This window comes from Amblyomma maculatum, chromosome 8 (genome assembly GCF_055883805.1).
Source record: "Amblyomma maculatum isolate TAMU_Amacu chromosome 8, ASM5588380v1, whole genome shotgun sequence".
In the NCBI taxonomy this organism is placed as follows: domain Eukaryota; kingdom Metazoa; phylum Arthropoda; class Arachnida; order Ixodida; family Ixodidae; genus Amblyomma; species Amblyomma maculatum.
The window spans coordinates 87,709,663-87,735,416 of NC_139351.1; the positions used below are offsets into that span (position 1 = coordinate 87,709,663).

The following is a 25,754-nucleotide window of genomic DNA, read 5'->3' on the forward strand; positions in this document are numbered from 1 at the left end:
ATATTCATTCCTCTGATAATTCTCAATCAGTATCGCTCTCATTCTTTTGAAAACGCTTTTTTTTTACATACCAATCAGCTTCTATAACCGGTTCATTCGCAGCTTCCTTGTGCTATTTACTGCGAACGGTTAAATTATGCTGTCCTTGATTTTGCCACTGTACCCCCCAAATAAATCGCACAGGATCGGCTAAATAATAGGCCAATGACTACGGTTGAGAAAAGTTTTCATTTTTACCTCAAAGCATTCAGAAGAAACAGTCAACACGCCTTATTTATGATCACTCGAACCAAAGATATTATCTTCGAAAAATAAATGTTATCTGAACGCTATAACAAAACAACACGCTCGGAAAAAAAAATCTTAACAAGATGAGAGGGCTAAGAGATCTTTAGTGCAAAGTCGCGTGAACCGATCCACAAACGGAAATGCTTGAAAGCTATATTGAAACAAAAAACCAGGAATTAAAAAGAACCTTGAAATAGGGTACATTGTACAGAACAACAAGAAATTATTTCTACACCATTGTTATCGAGAACTAAATGTACCATCATGTCGCAACTGGTGTTGTGGATGTTGTGATGCGGCGCTCACCATCCGAAACGGCAATTACCCACTCGGAAAGAAGGAGAGGATGTCGGTTTATGTGCCTGAAAATTTTACTCTCTTCCAAATTCCGTCATATTGCTCCTAGGGAAAATTACGTCGTTGGTTTTTCGCCCCACCGCGTTCGAGGTGGACTGGCCCGTAAAATTTCATTGTATGCCATCACGTGATTTACCTCGAGTGCAAACCAAACAATTCATCCACTCATAACCACGAATAGTTTTGCCCACATACCGGAAGGAACTTAAACACTTTGCACACTTTATGTTCTGAAACACCACCATATAACATGTGAACGACAGGTCGTTACAACTGGTACCAGTGGGTGCACCTGGAATCAACTCTCGAGAGTAATAAAAAGAACTGACTCACCTTCTGCAGAGAAGAAACTCCGGTGATTCGGTGTTCCCTTATGGGTTAAGGTAATCCTTCTGGCGGCTTTCACAATTTTGAACTCCTCTCCGACGAATACAAACTGTTGGTGCTCCTGACAGTCACAGGTTCACTTACTCATCAAAAGCGGCTCGACAAAATCAGCGAATGCATCCTGCACTCACACCCGAAGACACAGCACTCAGAGAGTGTCTGAAAAAAGTCGCACTTTTACAGTGTCCTGGTGACTAGGTAACTGTAGCCCTCAGAGAAATTTCCGTGAAGTTGGTCGATCAGCTTGGCTTCCTAGCAAGAATTGAAGCTCTCCGGCGAAGACAGCCTCTGTTTTGTGATCAGAAGCGCTTCACCGCTGGGTCTGGTGTGGCGAGAATTCAATCTGTAATATGAAATGAAACATGTTTAAGCACTCGCTTCTTTCATAGTTGCAATTTATGGTCTATGACGATATCAGCTGTGAAATACGCTCTGTAACTCATCCGTAAAAGATCTATCTGCGTGATCGCATAAAAATGTTTGCGTTAGAAATGGGTATGGCTCATATGACTAAGCTCGAAGCAGCTAGAGACCTATAAGACACCAGCCTGTCGAACAACGTATTCAGGGGAGTTAGTTGACGACCACGTATGTCTTGAAGATTATGTCGCTAGAGTCGCCTATAAGGCACATTCGAATGCTGCTCGGCAAAAAGCGTCTATCGTAACTTATCGTAACTTATCGTTTGCTATTGGGACGTAATCAACTTGATTCCATCGTCAGGGATGAAACGTGGCTTGATATGAGTATCCCTGGCTGCGTGAACTAATAGAGAGTTTTAGTACTGCGTACGTAAGCAGAACTAATAGAGAGTTTTAGTACTGCGTACGTAAGCATACGCAGAACCCTTGCGTACGTAGACGGCCTGCGTACTGTTTACTGCGCATGCGTCATACGCAGCACGGTTCTTGCGTACTGCGTATATGTTGTTCGCGTACGCAGATATCCTTGCCTCTGCGTGCGTTCGCTAAACCGTCTGCGTGTTGATCTCGTTGTGCATGAGAAAGCGCTGGTGTACTTCATCGCCAGGATTGCTAAAACCTGAAGCAGTACGTACCAAGTTTCCCGTAGTCTTTACATCTATAGTCCAGCGCCGTGTTTACAAAGGTGGCGTTCGTGACGCTGCCACAGACTAGGGGTGAAAAGTGGGCTTTACCATCAATGAGAATACGTGGAAGCGCAAGGTTTCAAAGCCGTTTTATGTCTTCACGCGGCACATATGATTTTTTTTTTTTTGGTACAAAGCAACCACAAACATCCTAGAAGAGACTGAAAATAAATATGGCTAAAATATGTGCTGTGAAGTCGCCCACACCGCCTACAGGCTCCCAATGTACTGGGTGCTTCTCCCTATCTCGTAGGCTTCTCGTATAGCCTGATATGCTGCCGTAAAAAAATTGCTATAATACCGATCATTCGAAGTCAGCAGCCCATAGACAAAACTAAGTTCAAAAAGCACTTTTAAACTTCAAAACGAAAGCGAAAGAGAACGCCCCATTATAGCGGACGGCAGCGCAGCTAATGCTCTATTCGATCGCAGACGACGCCGGCGACCGCAAACGACATTCGTGTGAGCAGACGGATTGTTGGTCGTCTGCTGCTGTGCGTGGTTTGTTTATCGTGTCGAGTAAAGACTGCATTCAGCTTAAAAGCTTGTATCATTTGAGTGGCCGTATTTAAGAGGGAACGTAGCCTGTGCGACGACATGCAGGAAAAGAAGAAAAGTTCTCGCGATTGCGAAAAGCACCCAAAGGACAGCTAGTTTTCATGGGTATGTAGGTCGTTACGACACAGGTTTATCGACGCACGTTAAAGATTGATTGGCTTTAAAATGATGCAGCATATTTTGTCATAGTTTGTTTCTTCAAAACATTCGCCAACTTTTAAAAATCTGCCGTGATTACTGGTGCTCTCCTAAAGCGGCAAATTTATTTGGTAAGTTTTCTTTGCATGTGTTTCCATAGGCCATGCTCCCCACTTGTACCGCCATATGTTTTGCAGTGTTTTAAATATATACTCCGCCTGTCTAATAAGACTGCATAGTCTGACAACGTATTCTCCGAGGTACATAGGTAATTTGCACCGATTGATGACATCATAGGCGCACTGTGAACTCAGAAAACTGCTTTGACATCATTTCTGTATGCCCAACGGTTTGCTTATCCGCATTTAAATTTTGCACGGGGTTGTATTATTAATTTTCACTTTCTACTACGTTTGCAAGGAGTAGTATCCCGATTCCGTCAAAGTTATTCATTATATCCTTATCTTCTGCAACAACAACCTACCAAAAGCAGCACCAAACAACAAGCAACAAAAGCAACAAGCAACAAAAGCAGCACCACCGCAGCATGTGCTTTATCTCTCACCTGTCGGAAAAGCAATGAAGCAAGCGTTACTGCGCTGAAAAATTGTTTCGATGGCCGCGAGGTGTCACTACACAAGCCACTGCGCTTGACGCGTTAGCTTCCGGACTCATGCGTACGTACGGGCTTCCGCGCTACTAAAAGTCTTTCTGTGGCATATACGCGACCATGCCGTAGCGTTCCGCAAGGTACGTGAGCTGTGTGTACGTAGCGCTCAATACGCAGTACTAAAACTCTCTATTATAACGTTAGCCATATCATTCCTTCCTCTAAGCCGAAGATTGGATCGGCATTACATATACAATACTGCAATCATCTGCCCTTATAAAACTTTATACTTTATATCACAATATTCAAAAGCAAACATAAGTATACTTTTCGTGTTTTATATAACTTGTAGCGTAATTTGTTTCAGTTATGCTACTGGCGTCTTACGTATATTCCCAGAATGGAGGTATTAAAACGAATTTGGATTACTTTTTCCGTTATACTTACTGTTAATGAAGTACAGTACAGCGTAGCTTAAAAAGGATTTCTCGGTGCCCTCTTTTTGGAATAGACCCATACTAGCACTACGCAATTCTTGCTAACAATGCATATTGACGAAAGAATCTGGGTACTTTTTTTCAGAAGTTATACATTAGCGCAAAACGCACTGCTATTTTTAAAATGCTTCCCTAAGCTCTTCTCTAACGGCAACTTCATCATCAATTCCACTTGCTCGAAGGACGCTGCGGACCTCACCACAGTTCCCGAGTTCGGTCTCCCCGCAGATCCTTCAAAAGCCTTCACATGTAAGCGCCGGCTTTATAGTGCTACGAAGACGACGAAGCAAGCAGTGGCGCGGGGCGGAGCGCTCGCGCGGGGCCCGCTGGCCATTAAAGCATATTTAATCGTCATGTCATCACGTCGTTCTGTTTCTGTTGTGTCGCCGTGTTCCATCCTTTGTCATGCCACCACGTGACATTTGGTGGAGGTGCGGGGTGTCGATCCCAGTACCTCTTGCAACAATATTCCCCATTTCATGTGTACCAGGCGAATAGAAATTGAGCAGATTCGTATCCTTATTCTCTTTAATCTCCGGCCCGTTTTGTAAGGGCGCCTCCAAAATCTCTGCACGGTCTATGATAATAACGCTTAGCATAAACTGAAGACATTCAGTTGCATCACGCCACGCAGAGGCAATTTCAGCAAAGTCGCATGCAAATATTTCTTCGAAAATTCTCAAATTGGCACAAATAATGTCAACAAAGAGGTAGCGCGTTTCTAGAGCACGTCCTTTCTCGCACGCCTCCCGCCACAGGCATAAAAGCGACTGACGATCCCACGTCCACAAAGCGATGCGGGAACAAACGGTTGCAGGTAGAGGCACCAGGCCAGCGGTAGATTCGCCGGATGGATTATATCATAGCATGGAGGCAAACTCAATTTCGCAATTTTGCCTCACCCTCGTTTAGCACACTCCTCTTCCTCAGCCCACGCACTAACACGTACACAAGGCTATACAACTCAGCCCGTGTACTCCAAGAACAGGCCTGGAGGCCCAACAGTTGCTGCGGCTACCCCTAACGACTTTCCTTCGCGCGATCCTGGGGAAATAATTAAGGGACTCAGACAAGACGTATTGTACGCGAGTTTGAGAGCTTATGTGACCGAGCGAAGGGGTATATGCTTGCAAGAAGGCGATAAAAGATAAGCAAAAAGAATAAAAATGGTTCAAAGGCATTTACGCTTTGTAGGAAGCAACTAGCGGCAGGAGGCGATGGTCAAGAAAACAAGTCGGGATAGAGCTTGAAATTGTTTGAAAGCCTACAAGCTCAGAGTTATGGTTTATTTTCTTAGAGGCGAAGGATGTTTAAGAAATATAAGTGCTCATTTTGCGAATCTAAATGAAATTATTTTTGGTGGCAAGTGTAAAGTCAAGGATCCAGGATATGATGATACGGAAGCGTCTAAAGGTGCCAAAAATGACCAGAAAGATAAGTCAATGCTTGATGATCCTAATAAAGAAGACGTAAGTTATGTAATTGAATAATATTTCAAACTGAAAGATGTGAAAAAAATTAAAATAGTGAACAAAAGGGGTTCAAAGGTTTGAAAATGCTCGGAAAGAAAAACCAATGCTTAATGAGACCAATTTGAAAATTTGGAGTAGGCAATAAATCAATTTATTCAGAGTTTAGAATGGAAAAATATGTTCAAAGCTATTAAACTGCTGAGAATAGAAAACTAATGTTTGCTGATGCCAAGTATTGGTGTACGAACAATTAAAAAGAAAAATGAAAAGTAAATACAGAAATAAAAAGTGAGACATCGTCTGTGTTTGAAACGCTATCGCGTAACAGCCTTAAGGGCCAACATTTAGTGTTCCTCTAATGTTTATTATAAAAAAAGCATAATGCCTGCGAGCTTTCTCACAGTCGAAAAATAAGATGCCGTGCCGACCAAGATATTGCGCACCTTGGTGGGGCGCAATACAGCCTTAAGGGCAAACATTTAGTGTTCTCATAATATTTATGATAAAAAAAGCAGGGGCGGGGGGGGGGGGGGGGGAGGTGTGCACCAGAGGTTGAACTACAATCGGCTGGATGGCTTTGCGAAGCCGCTTCGTAATCCTAATTTCTTGTCATTAAAAGCTGGTAGGACCCCCCCCCCCCCCAAACCAAGAAAAATAAAATGCAATATCGGCTGGGGCGAACATCATCATACTGACTTGGTCAGGATATGTGAACGCAAGCTGTTAAAGTGTCTAACTGTATGTGCTGAAGGTTTAGAGTACAGGGGAAGAATGAAATGTGTCTACATTCAGGGAGAAAAAACCTTTCCTGCGACTAAATTGTTAATAGCCGAGCTGACTGCGGCATTATTTCTTTCCGGAAACAAGTCTGTGGGACGAATGCGGGAGCTAACAATATCGGTAAAAATATTTCATGACGTTTACCATTAGCGCTCTTCAAACAAATAAAAATACTGATGGCAATGCTGATTCCCTTAACGAAGCTAAGAAACATATTGGTCAAATACCATGATGGCCTAAAATCGCTAGAACGCTGCATTATACGCCACGAGCCTCTGAAACGAAGTTGAAGCTTCGAACGCAAGACGACAGCTTAAAAAGAAGGATAAATAAAAAAACCTAATCACTAGCACTCTGTTATGCATAGCCGTTGCATTGGACAGATTCTAAATGGAGGGAGCGGTTTTGCGAGGGCCCTTATCGTGAACAGCAACATGCCATGATCAACTACGGGTTCAAGTGAATTGACCGAGCCGCTTATTTGGAAAATGTCTTAGAAAAAGTTGCGCCTTACTAAAATATCGAAACACAACCACGACAGTATATGCGTAGTAGAGAAACAGTATAGTTGCCTTTGGGTGCAGATGGACCATGAACGGAATGGAAGAGCCCGAAATTAAAACTCGCGGTATTTCGCAAAGGCAGAACGATTCGAGATTCCAGCTGCGAACAAGAATGAAAATGCGCCAATACAAAAATGCCTACGAAGTTGTTACATAAAGAAATGATAACCACAGGTGCGAATTTAGGGTGCTATGACTGAATAAAAATCGACACCGGGATCTCTAGGATCCCGTGTTTTGCAGGGCAGACGGATATATCCAAAACGTCTTGGTTGCTCATCAGCTCAGAAGCAGCCAAGTAATGGTCGCCACTTGCTGAGGCCGAACGCCCTTGAGGGCTTTATTAATGCATAAGCATCATGTGTCTTCGCTGGAGGTTTCGAGACCCCAGAAGTTATTTACACAATTTCGTCGTAACCAAACAAGTTACAAAAAAAACAAATTACTGCACTAGATATAGCAAGAAAAATTCTTGTCTTGGAAATTGTACGTATAAAATTGAGTAATGAAGTAATATATCACAGCCCAAAAATCACTCGGACGTCAAAATAGACCGGCAGAGTAACATTTCCGGTAACGTGATGTTTGGTAGGATCACGTGAAGTGTGGTAAGGCAAGTCATGCGGCTGGAAGTGTGGCGTGCCTGCATAATAGTCATGTGATCGGAAGTTGGGAGTTTGAAAAAGAAACCAGAAAAAGTGCAAAATTGATCAGAAAATGTGTAAAGTGTCGTTTTATTGAAAGCAAAAGAAAAAAATCCGATAGCGATAATAATAATGATGATAACTGATTTACAGGAAAAGAAATGCGCTGTATCTGGCAACCGCGGAATCTCGCTGAAACATCTCGTGGACAACTCTCGCCGACGCGAGGTTTTCACCATGGTCGTAGAAAGGCTTTCTCCTAGAACTTCTTTACACAAACTGTGGTAACGTTTTTTTAAAATGAATATTTTGAAGTCTTAGTTTTTAGCTCGTTTTTTATATGTTGGTGCAGAATAAACCAAGACAAAACATCGATGCCGTTGTCTTTTTAGATGTTTTTATAGATAAATGTGATAAAAGCAGGTATTATGTTCATTTTGTTCAGCTTTTACGTCAGTTTACCGATAATCATCAAACTACAAATGTCATGATTCATTGCATGGATAATAATAGACCTAGTTACATTTTTCTAAAAACATTTCTCAATTATTTATTACATTTGTTACACATCGCTGCTAGCATGACTACCAATTTTAAAAGCAGTTTGGGGTTGTAAAGTGGAAAAAGTTACATTAAATATGGTTATTCAAGGGGGAATATTGTAATCTTCGCTATTGATTTGTGTTACTTTTTGCATGTGTAAGGTTGAATTTGTTTCTTTATTTGATCCTATAGTATTTTGTGTGAATCGGGTTTTCTGTTGCTCTTCGATTAATCCACTCGATCTCATTATAAGCATACAGTCGCAATTTACCGCGATATACGAAAGCCCAACGAGCTTTCAATGTATTCTTCCATTACCCTACGCGTCCTTACGAGCATACACTCATAAGCTACCGCGATGTACGAAAGCCCACCTGCCCGCTTTATTCACGCCACACAAACTTGTCTGCGTGGTTCAAGGGAAGCGCGCGCACCTAGGAACCATGCATTCTAAAAGGCTGAATTCCAATCTTACCTTCCCATCGTCAAAGTCTAAACTCGGGTTGGCTGTTCTTGTCGACTGGCACAAGTGAAGGGGTCTTGTTACGTCCAAAACCCGACGAACAGTGAGTGCAAGGCCATAGTACCATACGATATACCAACTAGTTCCTCTTACGGCACCGACACAGTCATGTGCACGCTGGTTACGTGGGACAACGGCGACGCCGACGCCGCGAAACGCAGGAAGCTGGCGCTAAAGAGCTCCGAGAGCACTGTGGAATCTACGCTGCAGAAATGCAAAAGCCTATGCGTTGCATAGTGCACACGGTGCTTATGTTCACTCTCATTATCTTTATCAACTAAATTAACAATTATTATCATTGTTAACGTCATTATTGTCATTATCACTAACTGTAGCGTCATTGTCATCGTTACAATCATTCTCATGGTAGACAAGGAGAATTATGATGTGCGTTTCACGATCCCGGTTGGTTGGTTGGTTCATGGGAAGGGAAAGGCGCCGTATCTGTCACACTTGCTCTGTGGACACCTGAACCGCGCCGTAAGGGAAGGGAGGAAGGTGGGAGTGAAAGTGGAAGGAGAGAAAGGGGAGCCGTAGTGGAGGGCTACGGAGTAATTTCGACCACCTGGGGATCTTTAACGTGCGCTGACATCGCACAACACACGGACGCCACTTCGTTTCACCTCCATCGAAACGCAGTTCACGATCCCGGGCGTGGCGCAGTTGATTAAAGCACTGGACTGGCGATTCAAGGGATGTAGGTTCGATTACGGGTGAAGACAGGATTTATTTATTTATGGAACTGGTTACGAGAGACACCGGCGATGCCGCGCTAAACGCAGGGACGGGCGCCAAACAGCTGCGCTCTAAAACTGCTCCAGCGGTAATCGAATCTACCCTCCACCCCTCCGTTCACCAGCTGCGCGCGTTGACTACAAGAGGAATGTATCTGAGTTCTCTTTGTCAAGAGTCATGCCAACGCGGTTGTCATGTTGACATTGTAGGGCATCCTAGCCGCAAGTGACGTCATGCGAGAAGGCAGTGGCACGATGAGCCTTGGGGACAGAGCGGTGCTGCAATGCGAAAAAAATAGACGCTCTTAGAGATCTCTAAAGAGGAGAATGGAGAAAGTCTGCCCTTCCTGTACTATCATTTGCTTCTCATAGTTTCCCCATCATTGTCGGTTGGTGCAATATAAATATAAGTGGTTTACAGGAATGGAAAGGCGCAATATCTGTCAGATCATCTCCGGCAAGTGTGAGTTTGGGCGGCACACCACCGCTCCTGTCGCGTTGCGCCCCTTGGCCTGCGTGCAAGCGTGGGACTGCATATAGCAGAAACGCTAAAGAACACATCTCGCGCATTATTAGAGATCTCGCGCACAAAACTCGCGCACGGGCTTTCATTCCATGAGGCTAGATAGTCCTTCACCTTAAAAACCTAGAACTGAAGATGGCAGGAATGTTAGACAAGAATACATCTCAAGGAATCTCGCGAAATATTACAGGTCTCGAGCACAACTCTCGCGCGCGGAATTTTGTTCCATGAGCGTAAAAAGGCTATCGCCTAAAACGTTAGAGTGGTCGGGGAGGGGAAGGTAAGTGCTCCTGACACCACGTTGCTGCGACTGGTAGGTCCCTGCTGTTTGACGCTGGGGCTAGCCTTGGTGGCGGACGACGGCTCTTGGGAGGCGCGTCTTTCTCTTTCCTCTACTTATTGTTTCTTTTTAGAGCGCAGCTCTTTGGCGTCCGTTCCTGGGTTTCGCGTCGGCGTCGTCGTCGGCCTCGTAACCAGCTCCGCCCCCCTTTCATCCCCACAGCGCTAGCAGCGACCGACTGATACCGCTGGATGCCGCTGACGCCGATAGAGAGTCAAGATAACGTGACTGCATAGAACACCGTCCCCGCCATGCAGAAAGAGGGAGGGGGGTCCCCCCCCCCTGTTCCTGTGTGGCGGATAGGGTGCTCTTCAGTTGCCGACGCGCCGGTTATTTCACGTAGGCCCCGGCACGTCGACGAATACGTGACCACCTTCCCACGGCTAGACCTGGTTCTTGGCTCTGCGGAAGCGAGGGTATCATATTGTTTGCGTCGGCATCGGCGGCGTTGTCCCTGAAACCAACTCCGCAGCTGGGGTTGACTCACTATCGGCGTCAGCAGCATCAGTCAGTCGCTGCTATCTCTTCCCTCCTCCCTTAATCGCGTTGTCCGCTTGCTGCGCGCGCTTCTGCCCCCATCGTTTGCCGCTGGGTGTACACGCCGCCCCCCTCCCCCCTCTTCCTGCGAGTCTCCGGTTGTCAAAGCGCCGGCTCGAACTTAATTCCTTTCTTCGCTCCTCCTCCAATGCAACCCCTGTGCGGTGGCAATCAGAGAGCCAGATCGGTGGCGGCGGATTTGCATCAATCTATCGAAAGGTGAAACAGCTTATTTGCTGCGCTCAAATTTCGCATTAGGAAGTAACGTAATCGTCGGTAATTTTTTTTCTTCCTCTATCCGCACGAGGCAGTGGAGGGGGCTGAGCTACAGAGCCAGTAGCAGGTGGAAAGGAGACGAGATGGGAGCGGCAGGGGCTGTGCGGGCTGCAGAGGGAGGGTCGGGAGTTAGTGCTGAAACCTTACAGTCGGTCAGCAGGGAAATTTCAGCTAATGAAATTAGCCTCTATCAAAACACAGCCGGGGGCGGTTGGGATTGAACTCCGGCTCTGTAGTCGGGCATCTTAACTACTGCACTACTAGGGCAGGGCACAGAAGTAGCAGACGTCGTGCGTTGAATGACGGACGATAAGAATTTCGTGCGCAGTACTGAATCGAGTGTCATTAGACCTAAAAGAGACAGTCTGCTCTGAGATGCTTTGAATAAGAAGCGTAGTATGCCCTCGAAACCATCATTTTTGCGCAGGCCTAATAGGACAACGTTCTGCATCAACTTTGCTTGTTTTTGAATTGTTTGCAATGATGTGTAGTTCCGAGAAGAATGGAAATGGTAGTTCAGAATAACACGTGCATATATTGACTTTTTGCAGACCATTCTGCTATGCCGTCCGGCGGCCCTTCCCACGGCGGCTACTGCTCTGTGCCGTGAAGCCATAACTGCCTGGCGGCTGAGGCCGAGAATAACCAATGTATATTCGCCAGTCATTAGTCGCGGAGGTTCCAGCCCCCGTTCCTTAGGCCTGCGTGCCAGGAGCGGGGAGTAGGGGGCCTCCTAAATCAGTGGAAATTAAAGTTTTAATCAATCAATCAATAAATAAATTACTCAGAACGCAAAAGAAGCCAGGAATTAGTTTCCTCCGCATACCATGGGACACCAGGGAAGTGAGGAAGGCATTATAGTGAGGACTACAGTTCCTTTCTCTTGACTGTTCACATGATGATGGGTTGTTCTCCCCTGATGGGGCATGGGGCAGTTAGGTCACCGCCGCTTGCGGTGGTGGTAAAAATATTTTAATGAAAATGATTAGGAGGTTGTAGCGGCGGTTGGAGTCCTCAGTCCGGAACCCCATTGGCGTAGGCTGCTGTCCGCGCTCTTCCGATGAGTTCTTTTTGAACCCTTGCGTCCGAGCTGGTCAGAGCTGCCTCCCACCCCTCCTGCGTTGGCTGGTTATTAATAGTGACAGTCTGATTTCGCTGGCATGCCCACACCATATGGTATAGGTCCGCCTTCTCCCCGCAGAATTTGCATTGTGAGTCAAATGACTCTGGATCTATTGCGTGTAGTCTGCGTGGATTGTTAAAAGTGTTGGTCTGTAGCTTGCGGAGGTGTATCTCCTCCCCTTTGTCTAGTGTCTTTGCCGGTGGAGGGTAGACCCGGCGAGATAATCTTAAGTGCTGAAGTATTTCGGTGTAAGTTAGCAATGGGATAGGAGGTTCCACGAGATCCGTATTGGGTGCCCGGGGGAGAAATGCTCGGGCTGAGGCGTGTGCGCTCTCGTTCCCTGGGATGCCCTGGTGACCTGGTACCCATACTAAGTGTTTATCCATGGGTTGGTAGCCACGGGTGTAACTATCTTGCAGGATTTTAGCTGCTAGCGGTGCAATCCTGCCCCTGAGGTAATTGCGATATGCTGTCTGTGAATCTGTAAGAATGTATTCTGAGGTAGTGTGTGTCGCAGCTAGGGCAATTGCCACTTCCTCCGCAGCCAGTGTGTCATGGCTGTGTAATATTAGTCCATCCACTGTTTTATCTTGGTGTACTACCGCAACGGCCGCCATTCCCTGTTCAGGACCCGCAGCATCGACATAGAACACGCCCTCGCGCCCGCCGTAGTGCCTTTTTATAGCTTCCGCTCGTGCTTGTCTTCTTGGCTGGTGAAAGTCGGGGTGCATATTCCTCGGTAATGGAGTTCCCTTGAATTGTCCTCTCCATGAGGCTGGGATGTCGCTTTTAGGGTCTAGCTGTTCGGGGCAATTGATGTTCAAATCGTTCAAGACTTGTCGGCCAGTCAGAGTCGTGGAGAGTCGTACCACCTGCGCCGTGAGGTGTGCCTCAATCAGCTCGTCTACCGTGTTGTGGACGCCCAGTCGTAAAAGCCGGTCCGTCGATGTCGTAAGAGGGAGGCCCAGGGCCTTCTTGTAGGCTGTTCTGATTATGACGTCGAGGTTCTTGATGTCAAACTTCTTGAGACGAAGGTAGGGTGCCGCATAGACGATGCGGCTCACGACGAAGGCCTGCACCAGTCGGAGAGTATCTTCTTCGCGCATCCCTGATTTCCGCGTCGTTATTCTGGCGATCATCCTGCCGACTTGCTCGCTCACGAGGCGGAGTTTCTGGATGGCGAGGTGGTTGTTGCCCTTGTTATTGATGCATAGACCCAGTATCTTAACGGTCTGAACTTCCTTTATGGGTGAGTTGTCAACGTGGATGTCGATCGTGGCCTGATTTTTGTGCTGGCGGAAGACTAGGAGTTCACATTTTTCGGGAGAGCAGGTTAGTCCACACGCTCGTGCATAATTCTGAACTGTTGTTGCCGCTGTTTGTAGTTGTTCTTCCATCATTCCCATACTACCCCTAGTTGTCCAGATGGTTATATCGTCAGCGTACAGGGCGTGTCGTATGCCCTGTATCTGATTTAGAAGAGGTGGAAGATTGCGGAGTGCAATATTGAACAGAAGTGGGGATAATACTGCCCCTTGCGGAGTGCCTCTCGTGCCCATCTTCACTTGCGTTGTTTGTTTAGTGCCGATGCTGATGTTGACTGTTCTGTCTTTAAGGAAATCATAGATGTATGAGTAGACTCGCTGGCCACAGTTGGTGGTCTGGAGATTTTGGAGGATTGTGGAATGTTTGACATTGTCAAACGCTCCTTTGAGGTCGAGGGATAGAAGTGCTCGGTCACTGTTTCTGCGTGCTGGATCAATGACTTCGCGTTTGAGTTGCAGAAGCACATCATGGGTGGACAGATGTGCTCTGAATCCAAACATCGTGTGTGGCAGTAGCTCGTTGTTCTCTAGATAGTTGGAGAGACGTGCGTGGACTGCCTTTTCCATGAGTTTGCCTGCGCACGACGTGAGGGATATGGGGCGTAGGTTTTCAATGCTGATTTTCTTGCCGGGTTTGGGGATAAAGTGTACATTGGCTGTTTTCCATGCCTGTGGAATGGTGCCGATGCGCCAGCATTCGTTAACGTAATCCGTATGTTGCTGCAGTGCCTCCGTGCCGAGGTTGGTTAGAAGTCCGACCGTAATTTTGTCTTGTCCCGGGGCTGTACCTCGGCGGCAGGGGCTAGCCTGCCACCGAATTTTTATCTGTGGCAGGCTGTCATTGCACCCGCCACTGTTTCGGTGGTGGGCGACGGCTGTTGTTGCGGCGGCCGTCTTTCTCTCACTCTTCCTTTTCTTTCTTCTCTATTTTCTCTTCTGTCTGCACGAGGCAGCGGAGGTGGCTCAGCTACAGAGCCAGTAGCAGGCCCGTGCATTTTCTTCTCCTTCTTCCTACAGCCACAGACACAATACTCAAACTTTAAACAAAGGGGTGCATAAAAGGAAAATCGGCTGCCAACATTGGAGCAGCGTTTATTTTTCAATACTTGTACTAGCTCAGCTGCAAAGCATTACCTGTACTTTTGATCATGACCATCTTTTCTTAATTTTTTTTTCTCTATTTTCTCCTCTTTTCGCACGAGGCAGCGGATGTGGCTCAGCTACGGTTCTAGGGCACTGCATTTATGGAGCCAGTAGCAGGCCCTTGCATTTTCTTTTCTTTCTTCCTGCAGTCGCAACCACAACAAGAAAAAGTTGTTGCGCGTCGATTCACTTCAGGCTCTTCCGGCTTACGTCAGACCGTCACATGGCTATGAGAACACCGCGCCATAGGAGCCAACGTTACTAGAACTAAGTCCTAGTAACGCTGGAAGGAGCTTCGCCGTCAGTCCAATCGCACACTTGAATGAACACTGCAACGAACGCGCGCCAAGGAACGCCAAAGCTCATGAGTGTGCGTTCTTGCATGCGTCCGTCCGGAGAAAGTGTCACATACATGAAAAGCCTTACAAATCTGAAATGGCAGACTTTGTCAAATCATTTAACAGGCGCTAATAAGTCAGTAAGCAATCATCCATATTCCAGTCAAGACCGTGCAAAAGCCTCAATAACCCCCGCGTAATAAAGGTTTTCGCCTCGCCTCATTTTAGTGGCCCAAACAGACCTCTATTTTGAAGCAAAAGCTTCACTAGGCTAGTCAACACCGGGGTGAGAGTGGCATCGTCGTCAGAAAAAGCCACAGCTGCGCATGCGCGAAACTGCGTGACGTCAGTGGAGAGGCGCACGTGGTCGAGCCACCGCTGCCGCTGCCACAGCTCTGCGAGAACCGCGTGACATCAGATGAGAAGTGCATGCTGGTTCTGTCGGTTAACCTTTAGCTGCTGTCACGCGCTGCTGCAGATACGCTGCTGTGGTCGGAGCGGTCGGTATATATGTAGGAGTTATCTAAGGGGAGCGCAGGCGGCCATAGAAGAAGACGATGCTGAAGTGGTGGCGTGGAAATTTGCCGAGAAGGAGCGGAGAAATGCCAGACGTAAGGCTCAACAAGCTGCTGAAACGCCGGAAGAGTGGGAGGCTCGCCTTGTTACACGGCGACAAAGAGAAGCTGAGCGTCGCTTGAGTGCGGCGAGCGCAACTAACGAAGATTCTGAACGCAGAAAAAACAATATAATGAGAAGCGTCGAGACAAATGAGCAGTGGAGACCCCTAAGCAAAGATTGGAGTGTCTAGCGAAACGACGACAAGAGGCTCAAAGAGGGTTTTCAACTACCACCAGTTTTAACAGCGACCAGAGTGAAAGGGACGAGGCCATCGACGACGAACTGAACAGTCGCCGGTGTAGAGACTACACATCACATTGAAAGTGTGTGAAAGCGCTAGTGCTACAACGATGTTTACGACTGAGTTTGAGGACAATGCGTTCGGTCATATATGTGAAGTCTGCGAAAGACTGTGGCATCTACGAGATTTAAGACCGATAAGTAATGCCATGCGCGTAACATGGCATCGCCGAAGCTTTTCGCTTCTGATAATCGGGCTTAACCGAGCTAAGCCCCAGCCAATCGTTTTGAATATCAAGGGCTAAGACGCAACACAATAAACGAAATGACGTATATATTACACACTAAGAAAAGTTTATCATAGCTCCAAGAATAGTAGAGGGAATTTATTGTCTTCCACACACATAGGTACTTGTATATACACACACACGCACTGTAATACATACATGGAAGGACAACGAAAGGTGCGATACTAGCAAATATCACATATTAATAGTTATTCCGTGTTCATCAATACATACAGAACGCAAGCTCAAAAGGAATTACAATGAGAAATTTAATGACAGATGACTAAATCTTATATGGCAATACACTTTCTCATGATTCGAGGTACGTAACAAAGGAAGGGGGGGGGGGGACGGTTAGTCTGGCCAAACTCAGGCACCGTACGGTTTTTACGAAACCGTTGTTACATTTCAGATTAACCCAGCTTTTTATTCTGAACGCAGTAAGATGTCGCACTGCATGTACAATTTCGAGCGGGAATATTCTGGTCACTTCAGATAAACACTGTGCTCGTCAAATCGTTACACCACACTTTTTACATTGCACTCAATTTCTTTTGGAACCGAAAGCATTGCTCAAACATAAATTAGAAGCCAAGATAATTTTTGATTTATCATAATTCATTGTACAACGCTATACCGAAGGGTGGCGCTAGCGAACACTCTCAAGGATAGGTAGGGTTAAAGCGCAAGATTGAGCAACCGCCACCATAGCTAAGTCTGTAGAGGACCGGAGGCGAAATTCGAAGGCCATGGGTTCAGCTGCCACAGGCAGCATGAAGCTATATTGGAGCGTAATACCTACTGATACCATCCTCAACGGTCATTCATCTGCACAAGATAGATACTGCGTATGCGGCATTTGCATCTGTGCCTCGATCGCCGCAGCTGCGCCCCGAGGTGGCAGTAGTTGTTGTTGTGGCTGTAGGAAGAAGGAAAAGAAAATGCACGGGCCCGCTACTAGCTCTGTAGCTGAGCCACCTCCGCTGCCTAGTGCAGACAGAAGATTAAAAACTGATTTATTTATAGGAAGGGAAAGGCGCGGTAACTGTCTCACTTGATTTCTGTGGACACCGTACTCCGGCACAGACAGTTTTTTTTTTATTTATTTAGAGGAAGGGAAAGGAAATAGAGAACAAGAGGAAGGAAATAGAGACAGAAGAGGAAATAGAGAAGAAAGAAAAGGAAGAGGGAAAGAAATACACGCGCCGCAACAACAGCGGTCGTCCACCACCGAAGCGGTGGCGGGTGCAATGACGGCCTACAACAGATAAAATTTCGGTGGCAGGCTAGCCGCCGCCGCAAGCGGCGGTGACCTACCTGTCACAGCCCCATCAGGTGACCCCTGGCAGTAGTCCCATGGAGATGGCTAGTGTGCCTCGATCTCAGCGCAGCCATTGCGCTGCATCGAGGCACCCTAGGAGGCAGATTATGTTCGAATTCAGGAAAGAATGCTTTTGTTGCTCTGTTTGTCTGTCATTGAGCAGTTAATTTTGAAAAGCGTGTTGAGTTGGGCGTACTCCTGAAGCAGACGGATAGGAGTTGCTAGAGGCATTCCGGTAACGCCTCGCATGGCTTCGTAGTTGAGTGCCTCAAGAGTGGACCATTTCCGTTCTGCCATTTTTTGAAACTGTGCTTTGTATAGGCGCCGAGGTTGAAAGAGCAACATTATGTACAGCACAAAAAAAACCAAGACAGGGGTAGAAATACGCAAACAAACAAGCGCTGACTATCAGCTGAAATTTTGTTAGAAAATACTCGTGCTTATAAAGGCTTCAAAACCCAGCATGCACAGGCGTGCAAAGAATGAAAAACATCATAAACAAAAGCAGCAAACTAAACCACATGTGCGCATTAACCTCATTACACTGCAGCAGTAGTCTCAAGATAGTCCAGTTCTACCTGGTGTAACGCCACCGAAGGTTTCGCAACGACGAATGCGCGATATGGCGATCAGATTCGCCTCTGCTATCTCCCGGCGCAACTGATTCCTGTGCCTGAAGACAACGTCGGCACGCCCCAAATCAGGAACACATGCGCTATCATTTTCTTTGCTGCATCCAAGGCAATGTAGAACGAGATTTGATGAAGCCACAGATGTCCCCAGCAACCACTCATGCTCTCTCAGGCGGACGTTGAGGCACCTTCCAGACTGTCCATAATAAAATTCCCACACGATACGAGTATCTTGTACACAACGCCCGTATTGCACGGCACGTATCTGTTGGCGTGTCTGACAGCGCGCGCTCCTGCAATGGGCCTTGACTCGTCCATTTTTTTTTTTGACCGCGACAAAAATCTTGCCCCCCCCCCCCCCCCCCAACCTTATTCTCAGCAGTAAAAAACAACTGTATGCCGAACCTGCCTGCAACTTTTTTGGGGCGATGGGAGACGCAATGTAGATATGGAACTGGAGAAATCTTCTATTTGTCACCTGCACATTTCTGGGCTTTTCGTCAAACCCCTTCCACGAAGAGCCTCTCCGCCGGATGCGCGAGGCTCTGTACCGGAACGCCAGCCTCTTTGAGCCTTGAGACCTGTGCGTAGAAGGACAGATATTTCCAACACACGTGATCTTCGGTAAAGAACTGAATAATGTCCAGAAACTTGATATGCTGACTATCTGGCAACTCAAAGGTAAATTTCAAGCCCTATCCCTTTTCCTTAAAAAGTTTCAACAGGTCTACTGAGGATCTCATGTCATCCATTCTGTAGTGAACACCAGGTAGTCGTCCACATACCGGAACACTGGTTGCTAGAAGCTTGATATCGTCTTTGAGCGCCCTGTCTACCATCCAAAGGAAATTTCGTTGAAGATAGGGGCAACTCTGGAACCTATACACACCCCGGACCGTTGTACGAAACACCGATCGTCCCACCTCACGAAGGTCGAAGCCAGATAAAAGGAAAGCAGTTCAAGAAAAAAGAAAACTGCCAAAAGCGACACCACTGGCATTCACAAACGCAACCTCGTCGCTGTCCTCGGTTATGCATTGTTTCACTGCCCTCAACAGGCTGTCATGTGGAAGCGAGTAGAAGAGGTCCTCTACGTTGATGCTCAGCGCAGAGGAGGTCCCTGGATTCTGCTGCGTGAGCAACTCAATAATGCTAATGAAACCTGGGTTTCAAAACAATTAAAGGTTACGTAAAAGTAGATGCAAACACTACGAGCAGTAGGGCTGGCCTGATTGGAGCGTTAGGTTCCAACGGACTCCTGTACTCAACATCCTTCTTCAAGCCATATGTTTATCTTTTTTGAAAGTTTTAGGCCGAGGCATAACCACAAAAGTTGTTCTCATATTATATCTTCTGTCAGTTTTTTTTCTGTTTAAGGCGTAAGTTCTCACACATGGCTCGTAGAAGTAGTGTTCTATATATACGCTAAGGTTGTAAATTGAATTTTTATTTTCTGCAAATTGAAAACGCTTGCATAGCACCGGATGCTTCAATCTTTCTTGAAAGCCCCGATGCAGATCGAGTTCAATGAGCATCAGAATTGATCGTGTGACAGAGGTATAAAGCACCGGCACAGTCATGCGCACGCGAAATCTTCCTGCATAGCCATACAATGCTTACGCATTAGCGCGCGCAGCTAGCGCAGCGCGCTGCTCCGGCTGCAGACACCTCCTGCTGCAGATGGGCAATGGCGACGCTCACGCCGCGAAACTTTGTTGTTGTTGTGGCTGTAGGAAGAAGGAAAAGAAAATGCACGGGCTTGCTACTGGCTCTGTAGCTGAGCCACCTCCGCTGCCTCGTGCGGACAGAAGAGATTGATTGATTTAATGAATGAATTATAGGAAGGGACAGGCGCGGTAACTGTCTCACTTGTTTTCTGTGGACATATCAAAAGAAAAAAAGAAAGAGTGATTTATTTATAGGAAGGGAAAGGCGCAGTAACTGTCACACTTGCTCTGTGGACACCCGAACCGCGCCGTAAGGGAAGGGAGGAAGGTGGGAATGAAAGTGGAAAGAGAGAAAGAGGAGCCGTAGTGGAGGGCTACGGAGTAATTTCGACCACCTGGGGATCTTTAACGTGCGCTGACATCGCACAGCACACGACGCCTCTTCGTTTCGCCTCCATCGAAACGCAGCCGCCGTGGTCGGGTTCGAACCCGGGAACTCCGGCACAGTAGTCGGGCGTCTTACCACTGCACCACCCCGGCGGGGCTCTGTGGACATATCAACCGCGCCATAATGGAAGGGAGGAAGGTGGGAGTGAAAGTGGAAAGAGAGAAAGGGAGCCGAACTCGACCACCTGGGGATCTTTAACGTGCGCTGACATCGCACAGCACACGGACGCCCCTTCGTTTCGCCTCCGAAATAGAGAAGAAAAAGGAAGAGGGAGACAAAGACGCGCGCCGCAACAACAGCCGTCGTCCACCACCAAGCGGTGGCGGGTGCAATGACGGCCGACAAGCGATAGAAATTCGGTGGCAGGCTAGCCTCCGCCGCAAGCGGCGGTGACCAACCAGTCCCAGCCCCATAAGGCGAGTACCTGCCGCGAAATGCAGGAGCGAGCACCAAAGTGGTCCGAGAGCATTCTGGAACCCACACTGCAGAAATGCGAAAGCCTACCCCTTCCTCTATTTTCTCTTTGACTACGACATTCCTACCTTTCTTTACGGCGCGGTTGAGGTGTCCACCGAACACAGAACCAAAGCCATCGCTAAAAGAATGAAACGCAAAGCAACCGATGAAGTTGCTTATGTAGACGCATCATGCGGACGACACGGAGCAGCTGTCTCGGCAGTAGTAAATGGAGAAGGTGCACCTAAAATTGCGGCCTCAACACGCACCCGTGACATTAGTACAGCTGAAGAGGTCGCAATAGCGCTCGCATGCACTGGTACACAGGCCAAAACTATAACCAGCGACAGCAAAACGGCTGTCTGGAATTTTGCAAAAGGACGGATCTCAGAGGAGGCCAAAAAGATTCTTCTTACAAATCCCATTACTAGAACCATATCCATCATATGGATACCAGCACACGAATCAGTCCCTGGCAACGAAGCTCCGCAAATGCTGGCCCGAGATCTCTACCACCGGGCAGCGGTAGAACAGCCCGGTGGTAATAAGCCGAGTGTCAAAACAGAATCCTTCATGGGGATCGCTGAGCCGTATCAGGTCGCTGTGTAGAAGCGACAGCGCTAGCAAGTTTCTGCTCACGGCCAGCTGCCTCCGTTGCGGCGCGACTGTGCCGGTCCGCTTGCAACCCACCTCCGCTAGAAAGTGCATCCAAAATTATTCATATTTTGCTTTCAAGATTATAGAATGAGATTGAGGGATACGCAGTTGAAAGAGTAGACCATTTACGGATACCTGGCGCATGATGAAGGCCCGATTCGATTTTTCAAGTGAAAGGGGCCTAGATTCCCGCCTGCGACAATTTCGTGTGCGTATGACACTTGCATAGGCGCTTGCACCGAAACATGTGTCAGTGCACTTTGAGCTTTTTCTGCTGATGTGCCTCGTGTGCGTGCTTCCGCGTGTGTGACGGCATGTGTGTTCAAAGACAAGTGCTGCGTGTCCAAGACATACGCGGTGCGTTGATTTCAACGAGTGTGCATGTTCTCCTCAAGCGGGCGAGTATCACGCGTGTATTGGTAAATATTATATTACTATTTACCAATACACGTGTGATACTCGCCCACTTCGTACTTTTAGATTTTCTGGTGCGTGTTCCTGCGATTGTTCTGGCATGTGAGAGTGAGGAGTTCTTTAATGTTGTGGTGGTGTTTCTTCAGTGACAATTTGTGTGTTCAAGACATGTGCGGCATTTTGCGTTTCACGAGTTAGGAGTAAAAACCTCACTGTGCTAGGACATCATCACCCTTCATTCACACCCTAACTTTTCTTTAACTTCCTCTTCCCTCGTCCCCAGATTGTTGTAGCCTTCCAGGGTCTCTTTACCGCAGGCCGACCTATCCACCTTCCTCTGTTTGCTATTACTCTTACTCTTTAGAACTTCATAGCGCCGTTTCAGGAGCCACCGGTGGGAAACAAAATAGACCTAGCGACGAGTAGGGAGCAGCGCATGGCCAGAGCACTGTCCGCCGCGCTAGCGGGAAGACACTGCTTTGGTAAGGTTTAGTCATAATGTACTGTAGGCGTTGCAATTTCGCCTACTTTGAGGATGCAGACTAAGCGGGATATTTCGGCGTTCCGCTCAACAACGCTAGCTCACTCAAACCCTGTTTCAGAGACGCACCTGCACTACGCTGTTTCTTCAACTTTCGGGCGCCTTTACAGACGATGCTTATTAAGGCGATAGGCCTTAATAATTCGAGGGAGATATTTAAACATTCGAGGGAGATAGTTAAATATGAATAAATAAACCATGTCTCCACCTGAAATCAACAGCCACCGGGTAATAAAGGTTTTTGCATCACCGCATTTTAGGGTTCCAAACTGACCTCTCAAATGTTTCCATATCAAGGACTGAAATGACATGGGCATAATTTGCGCAGGTGCATGACTATGTGCACGACACAGCACATTAAACGAAATAGGTATACATCGCAATACGATAAATTCGAAAAAGGCGTATACCATTGCTACTAAATCGTTACTATAATTCAGATCAACCAGGCTTTTTATTCTGAACGCATTAAGGCAGTGCATTGCATATACAATTTCCAGCGGAAATATCCTAGGCACTGCAGACAAAAAACTGTGCTCGAAAATCGTTACACCGCGCTTTGTACATTGCACTGAATTTCATTTGCAACTGAAAGCCTTGCTCAAAAATAAATAAGACACCAATATAATTTTTGATTCATCATAGTTGATTGTCCAACGCAATGTCAAAGGGTGGCGCTAGCGAACACTCTCAAGAATAGGTTCCAAGTAAAAATAATAAACAACCGTCACCATAGCTTCATATGTAGATGACCGGACGTGAAATTCGAAGGTCCTGTGTTCAGTTGCCACGGCCGACCTGAAGCTATATTAGAGCGTAATACCTACTGATACCATCCTCTACGGTCGCCAGTTCCATCTGCGCCTTATGGAATTTTTAAAGGGATTGATTGCATTTTGCAAGAGGTTTTTCTGCCCCTGGACGGAGCTGTTTGGAGGCCATGTACTGATATTATCAACATATGCTAACACTTTATCATTAAGAAGTGAGGAAAGTGCATGTATGAGAGGACTAAATGTAATATTAAACAAAGTCGGCGCTAAAATGTACCCCTGCAGTACTCCACAATTCGTGTTGTGGAATAGCCTTCTTTCGCTAGGAATGATTTTTAGGAAACCAGATTAGAAGTCCCCATAAATCCACACTGAATACAATTGAAGGGAACTTGAGGGTGCTCGCTGTGCGGCACATAACAAGGGGGCCGATAGTCACTGACATAAACTAACACATAGCGGGAGCTTTTTTCGTGCTGATCATCCTGACGTAATAATGTTAACATGGACAGAGTCGAATAATCGTTTATAATATATCAGAAAATTAGTGGCGGGGCTCAACCCGGTCGAAAGTAATTAACGATCATAAGTTGTGTACGCCTCGCGCTGGGCCTTATCAGCAAGATAGGCCCATTCTGCCTGAGGTTTGCGAAGCATTGTATAAACGGCCCAGACACCGCATCTACATATCTAGACTGTGGATCCTATCAGCAGTTAAGCAGCCTATATACCATTACTAAGTAGCTTTCATGTGGTAGCGAGAGCCCCGGATTAAACCAGCTCGAGACGGACGATGAGTGCACGGCGTAGTTGGTAGTCACGTGATTGGGAGGGTGACAACACTCGCGGTTCGACCGGCGGCAAGCAAAAGGAAATAAACTGTGCGGCCATAATTCGGGTAATCAAAATATCAGTAAAATATTCTGCTAGAATAAGGAATACATAAAGGGTGCTTGAGTTTACCGTTTCTAAACAAATACCAATATTGATGGCACTGCTGATTCACATAAATACGCTATGGAACCTATTCGGCCCAATACCGTGAATGCTTAAAATAGCGATGTAATAATGCTGCACTGTATCCCACAAGCCACTGAAACAAATTTCAAGTTTCGAACGCCAGATGCAGTTATGCACAGACGTTGTCATTGGACTCATCCCAAACGGAGGTAGCTGCTTGCCCGGGCTACCCTCATCACGTGGTCAAACAGCGACTAGACGTGGTCGCTTATGGGCTTGAGTGAATTGAGCGAGCCGCACGTTTGGAAGCTGTGGTAGGATGAGTGTGCTGATTTGTAATCTCAAAAAACTTTGCACCGCGCTAATATAGAGGAACATAATCTACCATTGTAAATGCGGAGTATGTAAAGAGCAGTAGAATTTGGGTGCAGATGGTCCATGAACGGAATTGAGGAGTCCAAAAATAAAAGCTCGCCGAAATTGGCAAAGGCACAACAATCGAACATTCGAGCTGCGAACGAAACTACATGCGCACCAATAAAGCAATGCATGTCATGTTAATGCACAAAAAAGTGTCAACCATAGATGCGACTTTAGTGTGCTAGGAATGAATACAATTTGAAACAAGAGATATCCCGCAGAGAGGTCAAATGTCACGTCTTTACCAGTGCAGACGGAAATAAGTGAATTATCTCGGCTGAGACACAGCCGAGTAGGGGCCTACACTTTCTGAGGCAGTTCCCTTGAGTGCATTATTTTCCGGTGTGTTGGCAAGCAAATCCCTTGCTTTTACCAAGGAAAACTATAACCTGACCTGACATAAGTTTTCAGGAGTTAAAACTATACCAAGTAGAGTAACTTGCAAAAGTTAAAGGACAGCAGAATTCGGGGCAAAATAAGAAAATCGATTTTTTGGGGCGCCACGCACCCGGGAACTTCCGGTGTTCGAAGGGTGTTTTGCCCGTTGCTGCTATTATATCGTGCCGTGCGCCAAAGTTAACTGTACCTTTTATTCAAATCTATAAGAATAAAGGTAGCGCAGCATGTGCAAGTGTGGCAATTGATATAAGACTGTGATATAAATTGTGCCTTATATGCCTCAATATTACATTACAAAATGCAGCCTATATTGCTGCGAAATAATTATAAAGCGTATACTGCGTTTTCTGGAACCACGTAATGATTTTTAATATCATTGCTTATTTTCCCGAGACATAAAGGGAGCTAAAAAAAGGGGGATTGTTATATAGATCAGGAAAAGTCAGCCGATCGATAAAGTGGAGCAGCGAGCAGTGATGAGACCCGTGTGCGCCGTCAGTATATTGGTGGGTATAGTGAGTGAGCGAGAGCTAACGCACACGAAGGAACGAGAGCACATGTGCGGCGGCGCAGAAGGTGTTCCTTTCTTGCGAGAACAAGGTAGCATCATTCATGCTGAGGAAACAAGATATTGGATTGCGTAGAGTCTTCAGGCAGGTTGCCGAATCTACGGAGCTTTTTTAAGTGAGGAGGTCACGTGGGACACACTCAATTCGAATAGTTGTGGGATGAGAGCGGTAAGTCGACGTATTTTCTGGCGTAATTCTGGGTTACTACAGATTTATCGGGGTAGGCTTGTTCTGCAGGAACTTCAGTGTGGAAAGTAATGTGGGCCATAGAAAGCAAGAACCAAGTGCTTCTTGGATAGCAACCAGCTCAGCACAGAAGAATGGACTGACTCGACTTTAACCCTAAACATTTTACTAAGCGTTGGCTTGCAGGGAGAGTTAATATTCGGGGAAGCTCATTTTTCATTGAATTTGTGTTAAGGACTGGTCTCGCCATACTGAACACGAATAGTGGTTCCATAAGCAAACAGGAAACCCGCACTAGAAGGTAGCCACGGGTAAAAGCAGTTAACATCAGGTAATACTGTTATAATCGGGTGACAAAG

At 46.6% G+C, this 25,754-nt stretch overlaps 1 protein-coding gene across 6 annotated transcripts in view; it reads right to left on the reverse strand.

The window, feature by feature from the left end:
- The window catches only part of LOC146181709 (inaD-like protein), a 1,346,554-nt gene that overhangs the window by 1,007,895 nt on the left and 312,905 nt on the right, over positions 1-25,754 (reverse strand). For all 6 annotated transcript variants that reach the window (XM_084576720.1, XM_084576719.1, XM_084576716.1 and 3 more), the window contains exon 3: positions 979-1,375. The gene's annotated coding sequence lies outside the window, so the exon portion shown is untranslated. The remainder of the gene's footprint in view (positions 1-978; positions 1,376-25,754) is intronic.